This window comes from Corythoichthys intestinalis, chromosome 4 (assembly GCF_030265065.1).
Source record: "Corythoichthys intestinalis isolate RoL2023-P3 chromosome 4, ASM3026506v1, whole genome shotgun sequence".
Classification (NCBI taxonomy): domain Eukaryota; kingdom Metazoa; phylum Chordata; class Actinopteri; order Syngnathiformes; family Syngnathidae; genus Corythoichthys; species Corythoichthys intestinalis.
Genome location: NC_080398.1, coordinates 35825248 through 35849412, shown reverse-complemented (window position 1 = coordinate 35849412; position 24165 = coordinate 35825248). Strand labels below are relative to the sequence as shown.

The following is a 24165-nucleotide window of genomic DNA, read 5'->3' as shown; positions in this document are numbered from 1 at the left end:
ATGATTTTTAAATGTATATTCACATGGGTTTTTGAACACGTGTAGGCCAAAAATACTACTGGTGGATTCAGCAGACTTGCCTTTGACCTAACCAGAATTTTCATGATGACATGAACATTATTATAATGAAAAAAACAAAGACAAGAACAGTTTTGACTTCAAATAGAGTGCCCATATTTATTTTTTCAAATAAATAAAATTTGAGTCAATCACCATCAATTAGTAAATATTATTGCTGATGTGTTCCCCTGAACAAAGAGCGCTGAACTAAAATAAATATAACCCCAACAGGTATTGTGCTTTGTCAGCAGATTAAACAGTTGGTGCAAGAGGAGAGGACACTTTTGTGGTCTTGGTCCATGAAACAACTCAAACGCACACATCCCAATCCACCGACACCGTGCCAAAATTAATATCGATAGGCCCGATAATATATAATGTTATTGGATTTATTGGGATGACGTCATAATTCCTATTATCGGACCGATAATTACCTCTAACATATGTAGTCTATAGTAGTTTATATATACAGTGGGGCAAATAAGTATTTAGTCAACCACCAATTGTGCAGGTTTTTCTACTTGAAAAGATTGGAGAGGTCTGTAATTGTCAACATGGGTAAAACTCAACCATGAGAAACAGAATGTGGGAAAAAAACAGAAAATCATATTGTTTGATTTTTAAAGAATTTATTTCCAAATTAGAGTGGCAAATAAGTATTTGGTCACCTACAAACAAGCAAGATTTCTGGCTGTCAAAGAGGTCTAACTTCTTCTAACGAGTTTTAACGAGGCTCCAATCGTTACCTGTATTAATGGCACCTGTTTTAACTCATTATCGGTATAAAAGACACCTGTCCACTACCTCAGTCAGTCACACTCCAAACTCCACTATGGCCAAGACCAAAGAGCTGTCGAAAGACACCAGAGACAAAATTGTAGACCTGCACCAGGCTGAGAAGACTGAATCTGCAATAGGTAAAACGCTCGGTGTAAAGAAATCAACTGTTGGAGCAATTATTAGAAAATGGAAGACAGAATGAATGGGGCCATGTTTCGAGAGATTTTGAGTGAAAATCCTCCATCAGCAAGGGCATTGAAGATGAGACGTGGTTGGGTCTTTCAGCATGACAATGATCCCAAACACACAGCCAGGGCAACAAAGGAGTGGCTTCGTAAGAAGCATTTCAAGGTCCTGAAGTGGCCTAGCCGGTCTCCAGAGTTCAACCCCATAGAAAATCTGTGGAGGGAGTTGAAAGTCCGTGTTGCCCAACGACAGCCCCAAAACATCATTGCTCTAGAGGAGATCTGCATGGAGGAATGGGCCAAAATACCAGCAACAGTGTGTGAAAAGCTTGTTAAGAGTTACAGAAAACGTTTGGCCTCCGTTAATGCCAACAAAGGGTACATAACAAAGTACTGAGATGAACTTTTGGCATCGACCAAATACTTATTTTCCACCATGATTTATTTGCAAATAAATTCTTTTAAAATCAAACAATGTGATTTTCTGTTATTTTTTCACATTCTCTTATGGTTGAGGTTTACCCATGTTGACAATTTCAGGCCTAATATTTTCAAGTGGGAGAACTTGCACAATTAGTGGTTGACTAAATACCTATTTGCCCCACTGTAGTATATATAAACTATATGCCAATCAGATTTTTCATAAAGGGTGTCATTTTAAAGCTACTCTTTTTAGTGTAGAATCTGAATTCTGAAGTATGTGGGATTAACTCCAGAAATCGTTATTTATATGGCGAACATGACGTGCTTATATTTAGAAATGTTCACCGGAAGTAAGCTAAGCGTAAGCTTTACACTCCGCAAAAAAAGTCTTTTTGTCATTGCATGTGGTGTCAGTAATCAAATTTTTTTTTTCTTTTTTTTTTTTTTTTTTTTTTGCAAATGCTGTTAACCAGCGATTTTTCATTTTGGAAGAGTCAAGTTTGCGTTTTGGAGAAGACTTCCAATAATTTACAGCAGGCTTAAAGTAGGTTGTCTTTTTTCCCTATTAGCCTCAATGTAGCAATGCTAACGTTTCCAGTGTTAAATATAAATGTGTTTCCTTATTTTATTGCTTTTGACTAAGAGTCAAGCGTGTTTTACGTCCATATCTTTAAAGAAATCAGGGATTTAAGCATTTATTCACAAGAATTTTTACTGGAAAAGCTGTTTACATATGGCGGCCACCACAATGACTAACAAACTAGCATCGTACTTCGACATATTTACGTAAAATAAAAGCTAACTGCATGTTTTCTGTGCTTTTAACCAAGAACCGAGACGTTTTTACATTCATATCTATAAAGAATTCAGGGATTTTTGCATTTATTCACAAGAATTTTCACCAGAAAATCTCTGTTTACTTATGGCGGCCGCCACATTTACTGACAGACTAGCATCGTACTTCAACATATTTACGTAAAATAAATGCTAACGGCACTTTTTTTTTTGTGTGCTTTTAACCAAGAATCAAGACTGTTCTACGTCCATATCTATAAAGAATACAGGGATTTAAGCACTTATTCACAGGAATTTTCACCGGAAAAGCTCTGTTTACATATGGTGGCCGCCACATTGACTGACAGACTACAATCGTCCTTTTACATATTTACGTGAAAGAAATGCTAACTGCACGTTTTTTTTTGCTTTTCACCAAGAATCAAGACTGTTTTACGTTTACTGTTTAAAGAATTCCGGGATTTAAGCATTTATTCACAAGAATTTTGACGGAAAAAGCTCTTTGTCTGTTTCCACTCGGTCAGCTTTGATGCCCACGCCAACAATGCAGGCCCCTTATTAATCGGCTCCGCGCCCCGTGTTCCGTCAATATCATTATGTCTATGCCAGAATATACTTGACGTAAATGTAGCTGCTTATTTGTGGCTGTAAATACTAGAGGTGTGCATCGGCACTGCCCTCACGATTCGATTTGATTACGATTCAGAGGGTCACGATTCGGTTCGATTCGTCAATGCATCGCGATGCATTGAAGCCTGGGATGCATTAAAATTCTAAAGCAAAGCATAATTTTCGTGAATCATGAGGCAACACAAGTGGTCAGACATTAAGTTTTTATTGGCTCTTGTGTCACTCCTGGTTGAAGTCAAATGAAAATACTTTCAGATATATATATATTAAAAAAAAAAAAAACCAGATCACAGCATTTAATTAGTGCTTTGAATGAGACCAGGGCTTTCTCTTTTTTTTTTTACACACAGTAGCAGCCTTTCACAGAGTGCAACATCTGAACTCAGGTGCAAAATCAGTAATAACAGTCACTGTATTTTAGTCACAACGACCCATCAATAAAAATATTCAAGTAAATATTAAAGAAAACGACAAAGAAAATATTGTAGTTCAGCAGCATCTTGATCGCAATATCAATCCAGGGATCAGTTCAGTTGCAAACAAAACATCAACTAAATTGCAATGTAGAACAAAAGTCAAATGTAGGCCTAGCCCACTATATATGTGAAATATTTAGATCGGGCCTAAAAAAATCCAGCCCGACCCGACACGGCCCGCTGGTATTGAAGCCCGACCCGGCCCGAGCCCGATCAATTAACTAGATTTGAAGGCCCAGCCCGAAAAACCAGATTTTTTTGTTGTTGTTGTTGGAGTGATGCGGAAAAAAAAACAAAAAAAAACGCAGCAGCAGCAATTTATTTTCATTTCTTCGAGTTGGCAGAAAAAACGCTAGTTTTCTTAATGTTTAAATAGGCTACATATTTTTATGATCATTATAAAAGCATTTACACAACGAAATAACGCTGGGAAAATTTAATATAAAAAAAGAACCTTGGGTTTTGTAGACACAAAGAGAAGATTCAAAAGGATCACATTTCTGTTGCCTTTGTGTGCATAAATAAAAGTTTCTTTCGTAACGAATTCTGAATTGGCAGAAAAAAAAGCTTTTCTTAAAAAAAAGTTTTCTTAATGTTTAAATAGTCTACATACTTTTATGATCATTATAAAAGCATTTACACAGTGAAATAACGCCGGGAAAGTTAAATAAAAAAAAACATGTGGGCCACGGCGTTCATGTGCGTGCACAAGCAAATGCACAATACAGAGAGTCTGCCCTTGGTTTTATCCCTTTTTTTTTCTTTTATAATTTATTAGTCCGGCGCGGCGGCCCGACCCGACCCGACCCAAACGTGAATGCTTAACATTTTGGGCTCGACCCGACCCGACCAAAATGCTAATCACGTTCGGGCACAAGATCTAACCTCTAAGAGATAGGACATAACATAACAATGGCTGAAGCGGAGAAAGAGGGAGCGAGAAAGATTATTGGTGCACCTAAGACATTGAAAGCAGACATCTGGAGACATTTTGGCTTCTACGAGGTTGGTGGGAAACTTGACCAGAGTTATGCGGTGTGTAAAAAATGAAACATGAGAATAATAATACAAATGGGGAAACCAAATCCGTTGCATCACCGGAATTGCGCAGGGAAGATTTTTGAATGTACTTATATATTTTAAAATGCGCTGAATCGATTCGGCTTGTTGCCCGCATCGAATCGAATCGAATCGTCCATGCCCCGCATCGGGATGCATCGATTATTGTTGACACCACTAGTAAATACTAAATAGTTGGATTCTATTTACTGGATATAAAATACACATCATTAAGTAAGTTAAAATACCTTGTCTGTATCTGAAACAAGTTCAAACTAACTTGACAATCCCAGGTCCCTAAAAGTTACATTTGAACGAAGACATGACAAGCACACACAAACAGCTCACATCCCCACTAATGGCAAACTCAAGACCTACAGGCAACAATAAGTTCAATAATAAGTACATCAGCCCTGAGAGTATACGAGCAAAATTTAATTCCGATCTGTCCATGAATGTTGAAGGACTAGGCTATTTGAGTTAGCATCCTCAAGAGGAAGAATCAGAAACCAGAAAAGCTGACGATCTGTACATTTCACTGCATAAATGCTTTACAGATTTTTGTGCATCCAGTCACGATGAACACATGTAACATACTGCAGCACAAACCACCGTAAAGTTCATCCCGTCAGCATGTAACACAGGAGCAGCATGTGTTATGTCTAACAACACCACGATCGCTCACTTGGCACGGTAAGACCGAGTGGAACAATGGCTTAAAAGAGCGCCGGCGGCGACAACCGTATCGAGTTGCCTAAACATGACGACACGACTGGAGGGGAGCCCGGCGATAAGTGATGCAGACCCTCCGGCGTTCCCACCGCACCAGCTTTTTGGGTGTAGTTGAACTGAATTCATTAATCGCTAAATACAAAGAAATCAGAAGAATGGATTTTGTTTGACCTTAGTGGTTCCAGTGTATCCTAGGCATGTTTTCTTTGGCTTGACTCCTGTTATTGTTAATTTGACTCCCTGCCTCATGGCCAAAATGACTGGATAGACCGTTCTGTATTTCACCATCGAATGGATTCATCCTAAGTACATCATGTCTTGAAAGGCATCTACGAGCAGCCACGTTAGTCAAAGTATTTGTCTTGGTTTGTTTTGACAGTCAATTTATGCACATTTGACACTCCATCTATCAGAAAAGTCCAACCGTGTAACCTGCACGTCAAGATTAGATCAACACAATATAGAGTTGAAATTGAAGACTTTGCATGACCTCCGCGTTGCCAGGTACGCAGCAGGTACGTGCTCGCCAGATATAAAAACAAAAAAGTGGGTTGCAAAAGAGCGCTGACAACTTGTCACAACTTTTTTTTTTTGTAAAGAAAATAAGGCTGCTGATAATACATGCCCTAATACTGTTTTAAGTAGAGATGTCCCGATCGATCCGATCACGTCATTTTCAAAGAATCGAGATCGGCAAAAAAATATCGGCCATGCCTTTTTCTAATATACATATATATTTTAGTTAAATCGTTTTCTTTAATTGTATTTAATGTCACAGACATAATATGTTACACTCATCCAGAGTCTTTAAGCTTAAGGTAGGGTTATCAAATTTATCCCGATAGCGGCGGCAATTAATTTTTTAAAAAAATGTGTCACGTTAAAATATTTAACGCAATTAATGCATGCGCTGCATGACCCACTCACGCATTGTCGCGCACAATCTGAAATGACACCGTTTTACTTATATAGCGAGATAAAAGGCAGCGTAAAATGAGTAGAGTGAATTTTGGCAGTCTTTGGAGCCTTTTTTTAATTGGCAAAAGCCTTGAAATCCCTCTCCCTATGATTAGAAATATCATGGGAAGCAATGTGGGGAAGCAAGGCGGCAATTGATCTTTGTCTTAACACCTTATGTTATTTCCCAACGCAGAGAAGATATATCAATTGGTAGCACTACGCACAGTCATGGTTCCACTTCCCATTATGCATTTGGGCATGGCCGCAGTATCATTTACTGAAAGCTCAACAAATACACTAGATGGCAATATTTCGTCACAATATACAAAGTCACAAGTCTTTCCATCCGTGGGTCCCTCTCACAGAAAGAATGTTAATAATGTAAATGCCATCATGAGGATTTATTGTCATAATAAACAAATACAGTACTTATGTACTGTATGTTGAATGTATATATTCGTCCGAGTTTTATTCATTTTTTTCTTAATGCATTGCCAAAATGTATACGATCGCGAAAAATTATCGGGAATGATTGGAATTGAATCGAGAGCAAAAAAAAAAGCAATCGGACCGGGAAATATCGGGATCGGCAGATACTCAAACTAAAACGATTGGGATCGGATCGGGAGCCCTAGTTTTAAGTGTATATTCCAGGGGTGTCAAACTCATCTCTCTCGCAAGTCAAATTACAGTCCCTGACAAAAGTCTTGTCGCTTATCCATTTCAGACTATTAATCTCACAGGGTGCAGACAATTAAAAAACCATGTGTCATTTGTCAAGGCCCACAGTCTGTCAGAAGGATGGACACTGGAAAAAAAATGACAAAAGGTGGATTTTTCAGATAAAACTTCCATTGAATTACACCACAGTCGCCGCAAATATTGCAGGAGACCAACTGGAACCCGCATGGATCCGGGATTCACTCAGAAAACAGTGAAGTTTGGTGGTGGCAAAATCAGGGTCTGGGGTTATATCCAGTATGGGGGTGTGCGAGAGATATGCAGGGTGGAAGGCAACATAAATAGTGTAAAATATTAACAAATCTTAGCTGCCTCGTACATTCCTAACCATAAAAAGAGACAAATTCTGCAGCAGGATGGTGCTCCATCGCATACTTCAATCTCTACCTCAAAGTTCTTCAAGGCAAAGAAGATCAAGATCCTCCAGGACTGGCCAGCCCAGAGATAACATCAACAATATTTAAGACAATAATAATTATAATAATAATAATAAATAATATCAGAATTTATTCATTGTGTCTAAAAAGGAGTAGGATTAAGCATCATCAATCATGAAGTCGATGCACCAGATCGTGGGCTAAGCCTGTCGCAATATGCAATAATTCCATTTATCGCGCGATAAATAAAAATGAAGGCGGTAATTTTTCCGCTGCAATTTATCGCCTCGCGTGCACCTGCACGCGCGGCAGACGTGCTGTTAATAGTTCGGATTCCTCGTTACCAACTGCGCAAAATGCATCTTTGTTCCAGGTCCGGCAAAAACTAGCACCGGAGCCAATCGTTCCCATTCTATCCTATTGTTCAACATATACCGGCCGCGTTAGTGCTCCGGAGTGACTGTGGACCATCTACGTCGCGTCGGTGTTGTTGACATGTGGGCGCTCCCGTCAGGAGTGACATTTCACGCGGGGTGGCTATTTTTCGGCACAACGCCGGATATTTACAACGAAGTCCGCCAAAACATTGTTCCCGACGAGGCTGCTACGAACAACCTCGCTTTGACAACGAACAGCTGAATGAAATTAAGAGCGCTGTGTCATATGCTGGCGTTGTGTAGTAATGAGCAGACGTGACTTCAGCGGCGCTTGCTAACTTTTTTAATGCGGGCACACACTAGATATCATGAAATGGCAAACTGTCCTACGTCTCATGCCATTGGCTACGTGAGCACAGAGGGATTATGGGACACGTAGTCCATATACTACATCGATGAATTCTAAACTGTCATGACCACTGTTGTTAATAACGGCGTTACAATATAACGGCGTTACTAACGGCGTTATTTTTTTCAGTAGCGGGTAATCTAATGAATTACTTTTCTCATCTTGGCAACGCCGTTACCGTTACTGAGGACGGAAAGGCATGCGTTACTATGCGTTACTATATTGGTCGAAAAGTCTGAGGGAGACGGACTCACCGAGACGACAGAGCAGGAGTATGGAGGAGGCAAGAAAGTTGTGACGCCGAGCAAACGCGATGCTAGGTAGCTCCAATAATACATGTTGTAGCCGATAGCTAGTACAAACTACGCGCGCATGTTATGGTAGATATGGTAGACATGATAGATATCACATGTACTGTACATAGATATAACTAGATGCAAAATGACAGACATGGCACTAAATGAGTTAGTAGACAGCCGCCATCTTAAAGCAGTACTTTTTAGGACGGCTCTGATGTAGAGAACCTTCCTAGCGAACCTAAGTAACTTTTTAACTTCTAAATCGGCAAAATCTTGACTTGAATCTATCTTTAAATGATGAAACAGTTTTAAAACTTTCATATGTCGAAAGTAGAGAGAAGGGAACTAATGCAATAATGGGAGCAATTTTAACAACTTTTAACAGCTGATTCAGGGTAAAGGGTAAATTAGGGTAAAGAATTGGGCTTGGGCCAATTGTACCAAAAACCTTCACAAAAAACTTCACATAGTGTGGCCAACGTTTTTTTTTTTTTTGGGAGGAAAAAGAAAAAAAAGTAATTATCACCAATTACTTTGCCAAGTAACTAATTACTCTTACATTCAGGTAATTGAGTTACTAACGCAATTACTTTTTGGGAGAAGTAATTTGTAACTATAATTACTTTTTTTCAGTAAGATTAACAACACTGGTCATGACTGAATGGAAGTTAAGAAGACCAAATCAATCCATACCAGTGACTATAGATAATGTTGCAAATATTGTTAATTCAGTACGTGACACAGATGGATTCGGACCACAAATAGGATGTCTTGCTCATGTAGTAAACCTAGCTGCTAAGAAAGCTGTAGCAATCAACAGTGTGCCCCGCCTCACTTTACACACAGTAAAGATTGTTCTCAGCACTTTTATACAAAATTTCTTCAGATTAGTAAGAAGTAAGCACATAAATATTATGCACTAAAATGCATGTTTATATGATGGCAATTCAATTTTTGCTCCTTAGAAAAAAAAAAAAAAAAACGAAACAAAAAATACAGTCGTTATTTTTTTCCCCAGGGCATTAAATGTATTGAATCGGATCGAAAATCGTGTCCCCCGTATCAAAACCCGTACCGAACCGTGACTTAACTGTATCGTTACATCCCTATGGAACACCATTGCAGAAGCTATGACGGGAAAAGTTTTCATTTGCCTAAATGCTTAAGTTATTAAGTGCAATTTTTTTTTCTTTTTTCTTTGTTGAACACATTTTATTTATTCTGTGTTTCTGTGCGGTATCAATATTGTTGTTTTTTACTTAAGAGGCATGGTCTATAAAAAGTATTTTTGAATTTATTAATAAAGTATATACTGTATTCTCACTGTGTTATTGTAAATTGGTAAAAAAAAATTGGGGGGGCGCAATAATATCGCATATTGCAAAAATTTAAGAGAATAATTATCGCACACTAAGATTTGTTATTGCGACAGGCCTATCGTGGGCCACACAAAATGACAAAGTGGGCCATACATGGCCCACTTTGACACCTGTGGTATATAATCGACTGGAACCTCCACACAAAATTCACTTCAGTGTACAGTATATATCCCCTACTCGAAAGCTGTGCTGATATCCAATCCGAGGCAATGTAACCACCAATATTTACAGGGATCTGTTAGTTATTACAGTGGTTTACAAACATGAAATTCACAGACAAGCTTGGCCGGGCGATATTTGTACATCTGTAAATAAGTGATGTTAAATGGTTTGATTCGTGGTGACAAATATAAACATTTATGTCACTGAATGAGTTTGGAGTTTGTCTCTTTAAAACTATGTTTGACCTGTACAAAAAAACAAAAAACACCCTTTTATCCTGAAAACAGAACTTAAAATTTTAACCTGCTTTGGATGGTGAGTCAACAGGAATTACGCCAACATGCATTTGGTATTCATTCCTATGACAGTTTAATTTCCATGCACAGCACCCAACATACCTGGAAAGGCCCATCAAGGCCATCCCAAGGCTGGCTTAAATCCCCACCAGAGTGCTTCCACAAAGCCTTGGCTTGTTTTTGTAGTCTTCCCAGTGAAATGTGGCTCTGAGCAAGAATAACTAACAATCACGTCCGATTAAGTATCCATCAAGTCCCTCTAGCAACAGATGGGAACGTCTTAAAGCTAGAGCCCGATAGGCAAATACAGTATGTGTAACTTCAGATAACAAAAAAAGCTTGTTTTGACCTGTTTCCATTTTGGGTCAGAGTAGCCAATGTCCTGGTTAAATGAACTCCGGATGGTACAATTCCCCTCTAGAACACTGAGAGAATTGGGGGTGGGCATGACATCACCGTAAAGACCCTTAGACACTGGATCTGGGTCATGGTGAACTCTCGATTCCAGGCCGCACAGGGCTTTTTGGATCTCCTACTACTACTGTATATGCACAAGCTTCCCGGCAAAGCTCCATCTGCCTTCGCGTCCAGCAGTGACTCAGAACTTCAGAGCAGGTCAGGAACGTTGCTAAATACCAGAGCTGTGACCGGTTTTCGAGGAAATCGGAGATGAGGAGTCCACGCAGGACGATGCATAGGGTTTAATTCCAGCATTGCAACAGCAAAACAGAGGCTGGGACCAAGAATTCCTCTCTTTGCAGTGATTCCCGCGGGAGTGCATCTGAGATGGAAAGTCAAATATTTAACGCAGCTAAATGGGTCAGCGTAATTAACTTTTCTAGATGTTGATTTGCTTTTCTTTTCCTTTAAGTTTTGGAACATTGATACGTTTCCGCAGTCGCTATTAATTACGGGTGTAACGCTTCACGCAGATGTATTATTGTATGTTTAGTTCGGTTTTGTTTTATGCATATTTTTCCTCATGAAATTAATGACTAACGTGAGTGAAACAATGCGTGCGGAACCAAAGTCCTGTTAGAGTTTCCGCGCAAACGCCTTAAGTGTCGGACAGGCTAAATAAGTAGTTAACTCATTCACTCCCAGCCATTTTCACCGGAGCAACTCCCTTCGCTCCCAGCCGTTTTACTGGATTTTGACTGATTTTGCAAGGCCCACAGAAAATTCTGTTCTATTGCTATATAAACATGGAACCCACTAAAACAAATATTAGACTCTCTTCTTTCAGCAGGAAAAAAAGTTAGTTCATATCTTTAGCCATTCTTTAGAAATCAGCATTAGAAAACAGCTTAGTTTGAGCAATTTTCCAATTTCTGATGAAAAAACTGAGAAATTGAGCTTTTTGTAAACGCATACATTTCAAACATAACTTTGACTTTAACACAGCTATTTTTTGCTTTAGTGACATCCCAAACATCTGAATAATATTTTCCTTTTACAAAATTTCACAAACAACAAGACAAACAGAGCTTTTGATAGCAAAGTAAAAAATTATTTACACATACAGTCTCTATATATCAGAAGCTAAAAAACACATCTTTTTCAGGGGTTTCAATAATTATGGAGGGCACTGTAACTAACTGAGAAGTGATGCTGTTGTGGCCGCGACAGTCGAGGTAAACTTTTCCCTCATCACCGCCTATCTCTGCTCGGCGAGCAGCACGGACTCAACGGCATCGTCCGCTGTACTGGTGGTCCCGGTCGTTCTGCTTAGTCGTTCAGCGCCTGACATCTCAAGCATTCTCCCGGTTTTTCTGCTCGGTCGTCCGCCGCCTGGCATCATGGACATCCATTCGGTCGTCTTCTGCCGACGCCCGGGCCGTGCGGCCCGGCCGTTCATTCTGTTGAATCGGGTTGCGGGTCTTACCAAATGCGCTACTGCCCTCCAGTGGCCAGTTTTATTGCTTTAAAATGGATCAGCATTGTGCTTTGGAGCTAAGTTGAATCAGAACCTAGAGATGTGTCTTGTGAAAAAAAATGTAAAAGATGTAAAATACGCCTTTGGGACACTGAAACTATTAAAAATAGAACGTATTTATACGTTTTTGGGAGCAAATGAGTTAGAGGGAACCTCGGACTTAAAGAATTGTAGGCTCTAATAAGCCACAATTGTTCTCTTTTACTAACATATTTTATTAGAAACACATAAAATATTGCCATTGATTTAAAAATCCATAATATTTAGTACATGTTTTGACCGACGGAGGGCACCATGTTTTATACGCACAATGGACGCTTGGGGTTATAACGTAGTTTGTCACTCTATAGACGAACACTACTAGCCTTCTGCAATTCCTTCCACGCGGCGAGCCATCCAACAGATGCGCACATCGGTTAAAAGCGGCGAGTACTTACTATTTGTGTTTTTATTGAGTCTTTTATTACCTTTTCATTGCCTCAAAATACTTTTTGCATAGTTTACTTCTCTTACTTTTAAGCATTGTGTTTTCTTGTGGTAAGAAGATGGCATATAAAAAATGTTTTTGGACAGTTATTTTGAGGTTTAGGGTATATTTTGGGGTACTTAAAGGGTTAATTCCGATTTACGCAGAAATTCGGGTTGCATCGCCAGCCTAGGAACGGAACTCGTTCGTAACCTGGGGACTACCTGCACGCTTATATATATATATGTATATATTTGTATGTATCTGTTTATATTTTTTTCTACTTGCGTATTATATAAAATGACAAAAAAAAGGATAAACGTATATATTCTAGGGGTGTCAAACCATTAAAAATTTTAATCGAGTTAAACTTACTTAAAAATTAATTAATCGTAATTAATCGCAATTCAAACCATCTATAAAATATGCCATATTTTTCTGTAAATTATTTTTGGAATGGAAAGATGAGACACAAGATGGATATATACATTCAACATACGGTACATAAGTACTGTATTTGTTTATTATAACAATAAATCAACAAGATGGCATTACCATTATTAACATTCTGTTAAAGCGATCCATGGATAGAAAGAATTGTAGTTCTTAAAAGATAAATGTTAGTACAAGTTATAGAAATTTTATATTAAAACCCCTCGTAATGTTTTCGTTTGAATAAAATTTGTAAAATTTTCAATCAAAAAATAAACTAGTCGCCCGCCATTGTTGATGTCAATAATTACTTACACAATGCTCATGGGTGCTGAAGCCTATAAAATCAGTCGCACCCAAGTGCCAGCAGAGGGCGACAAAACTCCGAAAAACACAACAAGTACACATTTCACTGTGCTGTCATTTTAATGTTTGAGCGGGGCATGTGCGTTAATTGCGTCAAATATTTTAACGTGATTAATTAAAAAAACAATAATTACCGCCCGTTAACGCGATAATTTTGACAGCCCTAATATATTTGTTGATTTTATTCAAAAGGAAAATACAGTAAAAAGTCTTATTGTTTTTAAAAAGTATATGTTTTTATCAGATTTTAATTTTATTTTTTTAAAGAGAAAAACTTAATATTTTTTTTATATTCATTATTATAATATAACAATATATTTTTATATTTTTTTAGTTTAAAAAAAAAAAAAGAAAAAATGGTTAACAGTATTTCTAGATTTGAAAAAATAAAAGGAAAAAAAACTAATGATTTCTGTTGTCCTCCATCTTTCATCGAGGATTATGGAATTTTTATTTCAATTTAATTTTAGCAATAACAAAAAACATGAGCTACACAAAATGATGTGGCTGGTCTGATAAGACCCAGGCCTTGAATTTGACACCTGTATTCCAGACACTTGGCTAAATCCTGCGGTGATGGATCACTTTTCAGTGCCATTGATGATGACAGATGTCCGAATAATCACTGCCAGCCCTCCGAGTCAAAATTGATTCGATGCCTATCGCTGCAAATAGCAACCAATGAGTTAAAAGAGATGATACAGTATGTGTGCAGTGGCTTTGTTTTTGCAAGGCTCAGTCATGCCTGTTGCGGTCAAGATGATCTCTCTGTTGATACAACAGGCTGCTTGTAAAGCACTTTTTTTTCGGGGGAGGGGGTGGCTGATTATTTTTTCACGACAGTAGGGACTGAAGAATGAGCAGCCAGGCTTTCCCCCCTCTTCCTGCAGGGAGTAAACACATTTGGAATGAAACCGAGCGTAAGAAGAGTTTAGGCTGCTGTGGATTAACCGGCTCGCCAGCGGGACCAGACCGGACCGGACGGGGCATACGTAGCTGCTATGTTGCCCGGCGACAGCATACATAGTCTGCTGGCTGCTTTGTGGTGTCTCCCGACTGGCCCTGAACTTTTCCTTGTTTGCCAGTCAGGAAGGGATTGTACTGACTAATCTAATCCCCGAGCCTTGGCATTCCTTGTCTATCTTACGGACCGGTATTTGAAAACAAATAAAATGTGGAAAAAGCTGGGAAGTAGCAAGGTTCATCGCTAAATTAAAGAGTCGCGAGGAAGGAATAACACGCTGAGGCTTTTTGGGTTTTGCAGAAGCCGCAGCGGCGAGGCCAAAGTGCAACATGTGTTTGAAGGAAAAGGCCACAGACTCAAAACATGGAGCATGGGCGTGGCGTGTTGAATTTCATTATGAGAAACCTCTTGTAAAGACAGCAAGATCTCAATGCTACTATCTGTAGACAAGTCATTCAACTACTGTAATATGATCATTGCTTGCCAGTCATTTATGATGCCATAACTTTGATACAAAGTATCACAATACAGTGGGGCAAACAAGTATTTAGTCAACCACTAATTGTGCAAGTTCTCCCACTTGAAAATATTAGAGAGGCCTGTAATTGTCAACATGGGTAAACCTCAACCGAGACAAAATGTGGAAAAAAACTCCAGAAAATCACATTGTTTGATTTTTGAAGAATTTATTTGCAAATCATGATGGAAAATAAGTACTTGGTCAATACCAAAAGTTCATCTCAATACTTTGTTATAGGGATGTCCCAATCCAGGTTTTTGCACTTCCGATCCGATACCGATATTGTTTTGCACTTCCGATCCGATACCGATACTGGCCGATACCGACCTAGCTGAGCATGTGTTAAAGTTTAAAGTTATTTAGCCTCTTTACTTAGTTGTCAGACTGTTGAAAAAGATTTTAGTACCCTTGATAACAACTAGCCAGCTGAATTAGGTGAGTTTGAATAACACACAACGGTTGGTAACAAGAAACTGACCTGTTTATTCAGTGAGAAACACAAAACATTATAAATAACAAACAGAAATGGCATAGTCAGTCAGTAAAATGTGCAAATAATATTGTAAACTGTTTAAAAAAGCAAAACACACCAATAACCTCAGTGGAAAATCCCACAAATCCCCCAAGCTATTAGATGCTTTTAATGTTTCGTGCATTAGTTACAAAAATTGTATGAAAAGCCTCTCAGGTTTGAATAAATGACTATTTCAGTATCAAGTTAACATTTTAAAACAAATAAAATACTCAAGTCCCCATTCTGTATCAGCAGCTTTAAACTACATTCAATTCATTTAATTTTACGAATCAACTGTTAAAGTTGTTAAAATTGCTCCTGTTATTCCATAATTTCCCTTCTGTCTACTTTCGACATGTGAAAGTTTTAAAACTGTTTTGAAGATAGATTCAAGTCAAGATTTTGCCGATTTAGGAGTATTTTAGATAAAAAGTTAATTAGGTTTGCTTGGAAGGTTCACAACAGCCTACTAGGGAAGTCTTCTGCTTTAAGATGGCGGCTGTTTACTAACGCATCTGATTTCAATACTTCAATGTTGCTAACGCAGTCGAGTCTGTCGTGTAGCATCTGGTTCTATATACATATGATATCTATTATCTCCAGTAAAACGACGTTGACGTAGTTTGTTGCGGCTGTCAGCAGCAGTCAGGTATTCTTGTGTTTTTTATCCAGCGGCATGAGTTGAGCTAAAGCCGTGAGTTGAGCATTGGCATTACCCGGGTCTAAGACAAGTTATGTTTACTTTCGGGACGCAATGCGGTCAGTTTCTCATTGCGTCCCGCTTTACTTGACATATTTCAATAATCGGAATTTGGATGTTTGTGAATCGTTCTCGAATCTTCAGCGGCCGAATCGCGTGTTGGATGGTGCGTCTTTACTCACGTGAGATAATGGCTCGTCATCCAGAATGAATTCTTCGGCAATGACTCTTGTTATTCCCTGGGCTTTGGGACTGTCGAGTGCCAGTTTGTCACGCATAGCAAAAGTTTCTGCCAGTGTTAGTTGCGTAGGACCTTTCTTTTTGTCTTCGGTTTTCTTAACATACTCCTCATATTGTTTGTGGTGGTATTTCGCTAAATGCTTGATTAGGTTGGTTGCATTAAAACTTCTTACAGCTTAACCACTACACTTGACTTTATTGTGGCATATGTTGCTCTCTGCCTCTTCGTCTTTGTTGATCTTTAAGGTGAAATGATCCCACACAGTTGACATTTTTACCGATAAAGTCTCTCGGTAAATTGGGAGACGGTAATGTAAATGTAGTGTGTTGAAGGTGTGCCGTAAAATGCGGACCGGATTTTAGGGAAACCGAAGCAAAAACTTGAATGGATTATGTAAATCGGTGCGCTGGAAAACCCGGACTGGACCTTTAAAAAAAAAACTGGATCGGAAGTCTGGATCGGAATTTTTCCCGTGTTCCGATCAGATACCGATGCGCATTTTTTTGCCCATATCGGCGTCCGATCCGACATCTCTACTTTGTTATGTACCCTTTGTTGGCAATAACGGAGGCCAAATGTTTTCTGTAACTCTTCACAAGCTTTTCACACACTGTTGCTGGTATTTTGGCCCATTCCTCCATGCAGATCTCCTCGAGAGCAGTGATGTTTTGGGGCTGTCGTTGGGCAACACGGACTTTCAACTCCCTCCACAGATTTTTTATAGGGTTGAGATCTAAAGACTGGCTAGGCCACTCCAGGACCTTCAAATGCTTCTTACGAAGCAACTCCTTTGTTGCCCTGGCTGTGTGTTTGGGATCATTGTCATGCTGAAAGACCCAGCCACGTCTCATCTTCAATGCCCTTGCTGATGGAAGGAGATTTTCACTCAAAATCTCTCGATACATGGCCCCATTCATTTTTCCTATACACATTAGTCGTCCTGGTCCCTTTGCAGAAAAACAGCCCCAAAGCATGATGTTTCCACCCCCATGCTTGACAGTGGGTATGGTGTTCTTCGGATGCAATTCAGTATTCTTTCTCCTCCAAACATGAGAACCTGTATTTCTTCCAAAAAGTTCTATTTTGGTTTCATCTGACCATTCTCCCAGTCCTCTTCTGGATCATCCAAATGCTCTCTAGCGAACCGCAGATGGGCCTGGATGTGTTCTTCCTTCAGTAGGGGGACACTTCTGGCATTGCAGGATTTGAGTCCCTGGCAGCGCATTGTGTTACTGATAGTAGCCTTTGTTACTGTGGTCCCAGCTCTCTGTAGGTCATTCACTAGGTCCCCCGTGTGGTTCTGGGATTTTTGCTCACCGTTCTTGTTATCATTTTGACGCCACGGGGTGAGATCTTGCATGCAGCCCCAGATCGAGGGAGATTATCAATGGTCTTGTGTGTCTTCCATTTTCTAATAATTGCTCCCACAGTTATTTCTTTACACCAAACATTTTACCTATTGCAGATTCAGTCTTCCCAGCCTGGTGCAGGTCTACAATTTTGTCTCTGGTGTCCTTCGACAGCTCTTTGGTCTTGGCCATAGTAGAGTTTGGAGTGTGACTGACTGAGGTTGTGGACAGATGTCTTTTATACCGATAATGAGTTAAAACAGGTGCCGTTCATACAGGTAATGAGTGGTGCCTCGTTAGACCTCGTTAGAAGAAGTTAGACCTCTTTGACAGCCAGAAATCTTGCTTGTTTTTAGGTGACCAAATACTTATTTTCCACTCTAATTTGGGAAGAAATTCTTTAAAAATCAAACTATGTGATTTTCTGTTTTCTTTTCCACATTCTGTCTCTCATGGTTGAGGTTAACCCATGTTGACAATTACAGGCCTCTCTAATCTTTTCAAGTAGGAGAACTTGCACAATTGGTGCTTGACTAAATACTTATTTGCTCCACTGTATATCACCATATCGATATTTTGTCACACCCCTTGAAGTTACAGCGAAAAGTAGTTTCGATATGTAATGTAATGAATTTAAGGGTGTTAGTTCCAACACTGCCCATCAAACGTAGAACATGAGACTGGAACCAATTTCATTGCCCCAAGACTGCCAGCAGATGGCAACGTTACATGATAAACCCAGTTTGTAAGTAAACGAGAGGTTTCTGGGCAAATCAGTTGCATTTTCAGTTCAACTGATGATTAGAAGAAATAGTCCACAGGCAAATAATTCTTGTGCAAGATGGAGCATGTGTGCGTGCAATGTAGGCACACGTCATGCTATGATTACAAAAGCGCAATCATTCCTTGTCAGATATTCATAAGAGACAGCATCTTGCATAATCAAAATAAATATAAAGGATAATCCACCCTCAAATTAATCAATGACATGCTCAGTCATGTTTTAGCACCTTCTTGTGTGCAATGATGACCTGATATGGAGCTTTAATCCTAATTTAACTCATGAGCTGCCATTGATGACACGCGACCTCCATTCCATTTTGACCGGGAGATCGTTGTCAATGGCAGACAATGAGTTAAATATGATGAAATTAACCCCTTCATGCCGAATCACGCCAAAATTAATTAGTATAATTTGATCAATTCAGAAAAAAAATAAAAATAGGTAGGGCCCCGCGCAGCATTTTTACTTTTCTGTAGGACTGTCACACATCTGAGTGGGTTCACGCACGACTGGGTGCAATTAGACACACTCACATCGAGAGATTGTCGGTGCCAGGATTAGCGATCAGGTAGCATCGAATAGGATGTCAACATATCTATACTTACATATGATTCACATAATACTGGGTTCCCGACCTCACATTGCCGAATTGTGTACACTCCACTCCATCACGTCTCCTTTTGACACACTTCCCCTCCTCCTTCTCCTCGGTTATCAGGGCCCCCACATGGTGTCCACGAGTAAACATACCATATTGGCCCGAAAAAAAGATGTTTTTTTTTTTTGCATTGAAATAAGATTGAAAAAGAGGGGGTCGTCTTATATTCGTGGTCTAGACATTATACCCATACATGACGAGATGATGCCAGATATCATTGAAGCGATGTTCTGTTGTGACAGATCTCAGCTACTCTCCCAATTCACGACGCTAGATGGAGCCAGATATCATTGAAGCGATGTTCTGTCATGACAGATCTAAGCTACTGGTTTAACCAGTTTGCATTCTTTTATTGCAATGTTTTTCCTTATTCAGATTAGAGCAGGGCGGTAAACCGAAAATTTACCGTCACCGAAATTCTGAACGATGACCGACGTAATTTTGACCATGTCGGTAAATTCGGTAAATTAATAAAACAAGAAAATATAGTCTTTTCATCCCGCTTTGATTCTGTGTTGTTCGTCTATGTTCATTCCCCTTTAAGAAAGCAGTGAATGTGCTTACGTAGGGAGTCACGTGATCATCAGGAAGCCAATCAAACAAAAGCCCGGTAAGCTAACGCTAGCAGCTAACGCTACAAGCAAAACGTGATGGAGTGTGGCTTAAGGGAGGTTCACCAAACTTTCAACCGACATTTAGTAGACTCTTGGTGGCATCCAGACGGGCTTTCACCCGCTGTCCTCCTTTGTTCTCACGATTTCCGGAGATGGTGTTTTCAGTGCTTTCTACTGGTAGCCAAGCTAACGCTAGCTGGCGGCTAACGCTACAAATGAACGTTATGGGGTCGGATAGCGGCTCTAACCTTGTCGAAACGGCTGAACTTAATGAGTGGATTGGGCACGGACTGCATCTAGCAATTACTATGTGGCGTTATTTTGTATCTGTCTGTGTGTGATTCCTCTGATAGCTTTTGTGATGGTAAAGCATAAAGATAAAGTACAATCCAACGGCAAAACTTATAATGACCGAGAAATGGCCCCAGCTATTTTTATTGTGCGTGCATTTATTAAAAAATGCACTGGGGGAAAAAAAAACCCTTAAACCATAAAGTAAACACTTGTATTTAATAATTATGTCACAGCAGCCATTAACAATAAGTTGTCTTTTTGAAGAGTACTGTTCAAGCTGCAAGTCATTTTTGTTACAATTACATGTTTGCACAGGCATATTGATTTTGACAATGTACATTGTTCAAGTCATACACGCTGTTATAAATGTTCATACTTGAATTATTGCTTACAATACATTTTTATAAACTTAATGTTTAGACTGCATGTACAATTGTTAAATACAGTATATCAAATTGAATGCTGGTAAATAAATCAACAAGAAATAGTTAATCTGTATTTCATGCATTGATTCAGATTTTCAAATTATATAACAGTCCGCTTGGGCGAATTTATCGTCATTTATCGTTATCGAGATAAATCTGCTCAATTTATCGTGATACATGTTTAAGGCCATATCGCCCAGCCCTAATTCAGATTTGTTTCTAGACTACAGTTATTTAGACTTCACTTTGATAGTTAATGCAGGTACTGCAATTTTGTTGTTTCATCACAATAGATTGGTTTATTTACATTTCAAAAACCAGAAGCCTTTAATTTACGAATGTGATTGCACTTTATATTAGGGTTGTTCCGATCATGTTTTTTTGCTCCCGATCGAATCCCGATCGTTTTAGTTTGAGTATCTACCGATCCCGATATTTCCCGATCCGATTGCTTTTTTTGCTCCCAATTCAATTCCAATCATTCCCGATAATTTTTCCCGATAATATACATTTTGGCAATGCATTAAGAAAAAACTGAATAAAACTCGGACGAATATATACATTCAACATACAGTACATAAGTACTGTATTTGTTTATTATGACAATAAATCCTCAAGATGGCATTTACATTATTAACATTCTTTCTGTGAGAGGGATCCACGGATAGAAACTTGTGACTTTGTATATTGTGACTAAATATTGCCATCTAGAGTATTTGTTGAGCTTTCAGTAAATGATACTGTAGCCATGCCCCAATGCATAATGGGAAGTGGAACCATGACTGTGCGTAGTGCTACCAATTGATATATCTTCTCTGCGTTGGGAAATAACATAAGGAGTTAAGAAATAGATTAATTGCTACCTTGCTTCCCCACATTACTTCGCATGATATTTCTAGTCGTAGGGAGAGGGATTATAAGGCTTTAGCCAATTCAAAAAAGGCTCCAAAGGCTGCCAAAATTCACTCTACTCATTTTACGCTGCCTTTTATCTCACTATATAGGTAAAATGGCGCCATTACAGATTGAGCGCGACAATCCGTGAGTGGGTCGTGCAACGCATGCGTTAATTGCGTTAAATATTTTAATGTGATACATTTGTTAAAAAATTAATTACCGCCATTATCTGGATAAATTTGATAACCCTACCTTAAGCCTAAACTAAAGACTCTGGATGAGTGTAACATATTATGTCTGTAACGTTAAATATAATTAGAAAACGATTTAATTAAAAAATATATAAATATTAAAAAAAAGGCATGGCCGATATTTTTCTGCCGATTCCGATACTTTGAAAATGACGTGATCGGACCCGATCGATTGGCATCACGTCACGACATCTCTAGTTTATATATTTAAATGTTCAGATATTAAAATTTGAATGAGGCAAAATAACATGCTTTTTCTCTCATATATTCTTATCATCATTTGTTTCAGATGTACTGTAATTATTTTCTGTATAAAAAATAATTTGGTGTTCAAAAAGTCTTTTTTCAAACTTGATTCTTGAGTCAGGGCCGTCTTATATACGGACCAATACGGTAATTAGCTAACGATAGCACCACTATGTTCATACATAGGTAGTAGCATAGGCGTGTAATAATGTATTTTCTCAATTAAACTACAACGACTGACAGTAAATGCAAGTGTTTTAGTGCCATTGCTGATGCTAGACGTCCAATCCATTTTGGCTGGGAGGGGCGAATGAAATCGCAGTCAAAATGAATTAAACGTCTAGCGCGGCAAAGTTTTAAGGCTTAAAGGGTACCACAGATAGAAGGACATGTAATTTCTAAAAGATAAATGTTTGTATGAGTTATAATATTTTGATACTAAAACCCTTCTTTATGTTTTCGTTTTAATAAAATTTGTTTAAATAGTAGGTCGCCATTGTTGTTGACGACGCAATGCACTCTGGGTGGTGATGTCCCTGGGCGGTGCTGCCGGGCTACCACAGTGTCACTCTTTAGCTACATAAACATTCAATTCAATTCAATTCAATAAATTTTATTTATCCCTTGGGAGAGTTCCCTCAGGGAAATTAGTTTCCAGTGCCCATAACAACACAGCAGCAAAGATAAAAGTGTAAGGTGCAGGATAGTAAAAAAGTGCTAGAGTAAAAATGATTAAAAAATATAAAATTTAATATAAAATTAAATAAATACAGTATGCTACTACCACAGTACAATAAAAGAATAACACAAGGGAGACACTAGCAGGAGAACCAGAGAAACATGTCGTCGGTTCTGGCCTTCCAATTTGAACCCAAATGGAAAAGTGCTGTGCAGGACAGCACTGTTGATATTTCACAAAACAAGCAGCAAAAGCAATTAGCTGAAGGTCTCTAGCGGGATTCGAACGTGTTTTTCCCGTGCGACAGATGAGCGCGTAGACCACATAATTATACTTCCGCGTGACATTACAGTCATAATTTTCCTTATAAAGCAATCACAAACCACATGCGTTGTGTGTCTCTCTACGGTAAAACCTGAAAGGGAAACGCAACAGAAAAGAAAGTGCGGCTGGCTTGACCACGGAATTAGGAAACTTCACTTCAGACAGCAAGCAGACAACAATAACATAGGGATTGCGTAAAAGGGTTTATTGAACGCAGAAAAATCGCAATCGCGAAAAGGGAGACACAAAAAGGGTCAGTTACAGAAAGTCGGGATTAAAAAAAAATATATATATATATACCGAAGGACAACCGCAGTGAGAGGCAGACAAACGAAAAAAAAAAAAAACAAGGCAATGATGCAACTAGCAACGAAGGGATATACAAACTTTCAAATGGCAGCAGGTCAATATCTCAGCAAGCCGCCTAGGATCGGTTTAAAGACACCGCTGATGAGCTGGATTTGGATTCAGATATGACATTGGGAACTCATCCAACAGCTCATGCAAGTCGTCATATTAGCTTTGCTTGCTAGCTAGCACAGTGTCATGTACGAGACGGAGGACCCAGTTGCGTATCGCAGACACAGGGTCTTATTGATGTTGACAGGCAAGGGAAAACTATCAGGTCAAGCGATAATGGCAAGTTGACATGCAGACCTATGTTTAGTCGCTGACGACCTGACACTGGATGTTGTCTGCTCGAGGCTTATATAGTGTTCTCAGTTATTCTTTATGACATAATAAAGGACTTTGTGATGCATGAGTGTGAAGCGACATAATAAAGGGTTTTGTGATGTATGAGTGTGAAGCAATATGATGAAACATTACTAGCTGAAATATTACACATGCAAGAAGATGAGACATTAATGGCAGAAACATTAATACGTGAACATTACTAGCTGAAATATTACACATGCAAGAAGATGAGACATTAATGGCAGAAACGTATGAAGATGAGACATTAATGGCAGAAACATTAATACGTGGCAGAAACGTATGAAGATGAGACATTAATGGCAGAAACATTAATATGTGACACACAGCTATTCTCCCAGTCCAGCACAACTGCATCATCACCCCCAGCGTGCATTGTGCGCATAAAACATGGCGCCCTCCGTAGGTGAAAATATGCACTAAATATTACAGTTTTTTAAATCAAATGCAATAATATACAGTGGGGAGAACAAGTATTTTATACACTGCCAATTTTGCTGGTTTTCCCACTTGCAAAGCATGTAGAGGTCTGTAATTTGTATCATAAGTTCTCTTCAACTGTGAGGGACAGAATCTAATACAAAAAAACAGAAAATCACATTGTATGATTTTTAAATAATAAATTTGCATTTAATTGCATGAAATAAGTAT

At 38.9% G+C, this 24165-nt stretch overlaps 1 protein-coding gene across 2 annotated transcripts in view; it reads right to left on the bottom strand.

The window, feature by feature from the left end:
- fhl3a (four and a half LIM domains 3a) overlaps positions 1-24165 on the bottom strand; it is a 102804-nt gene that overhangs the window by 19378 nt on the left and 59261 nt on the right. The window contains exon 1 of one of the 2 annotated variants that reach the window (XM_057833594.1): positions 8259-8644. The exons of the other annotated variant lie outside the window; for it this stretch is intronic. The gene's annotated coding sequence lies outside the window, so the exon portion shown is untranslated. Of the gene's footprint in view, positions 1-8258; positions 8645-24165 lie in introns of those variants that run through there. 2 annotated transcript variants of the gene reach the window in all.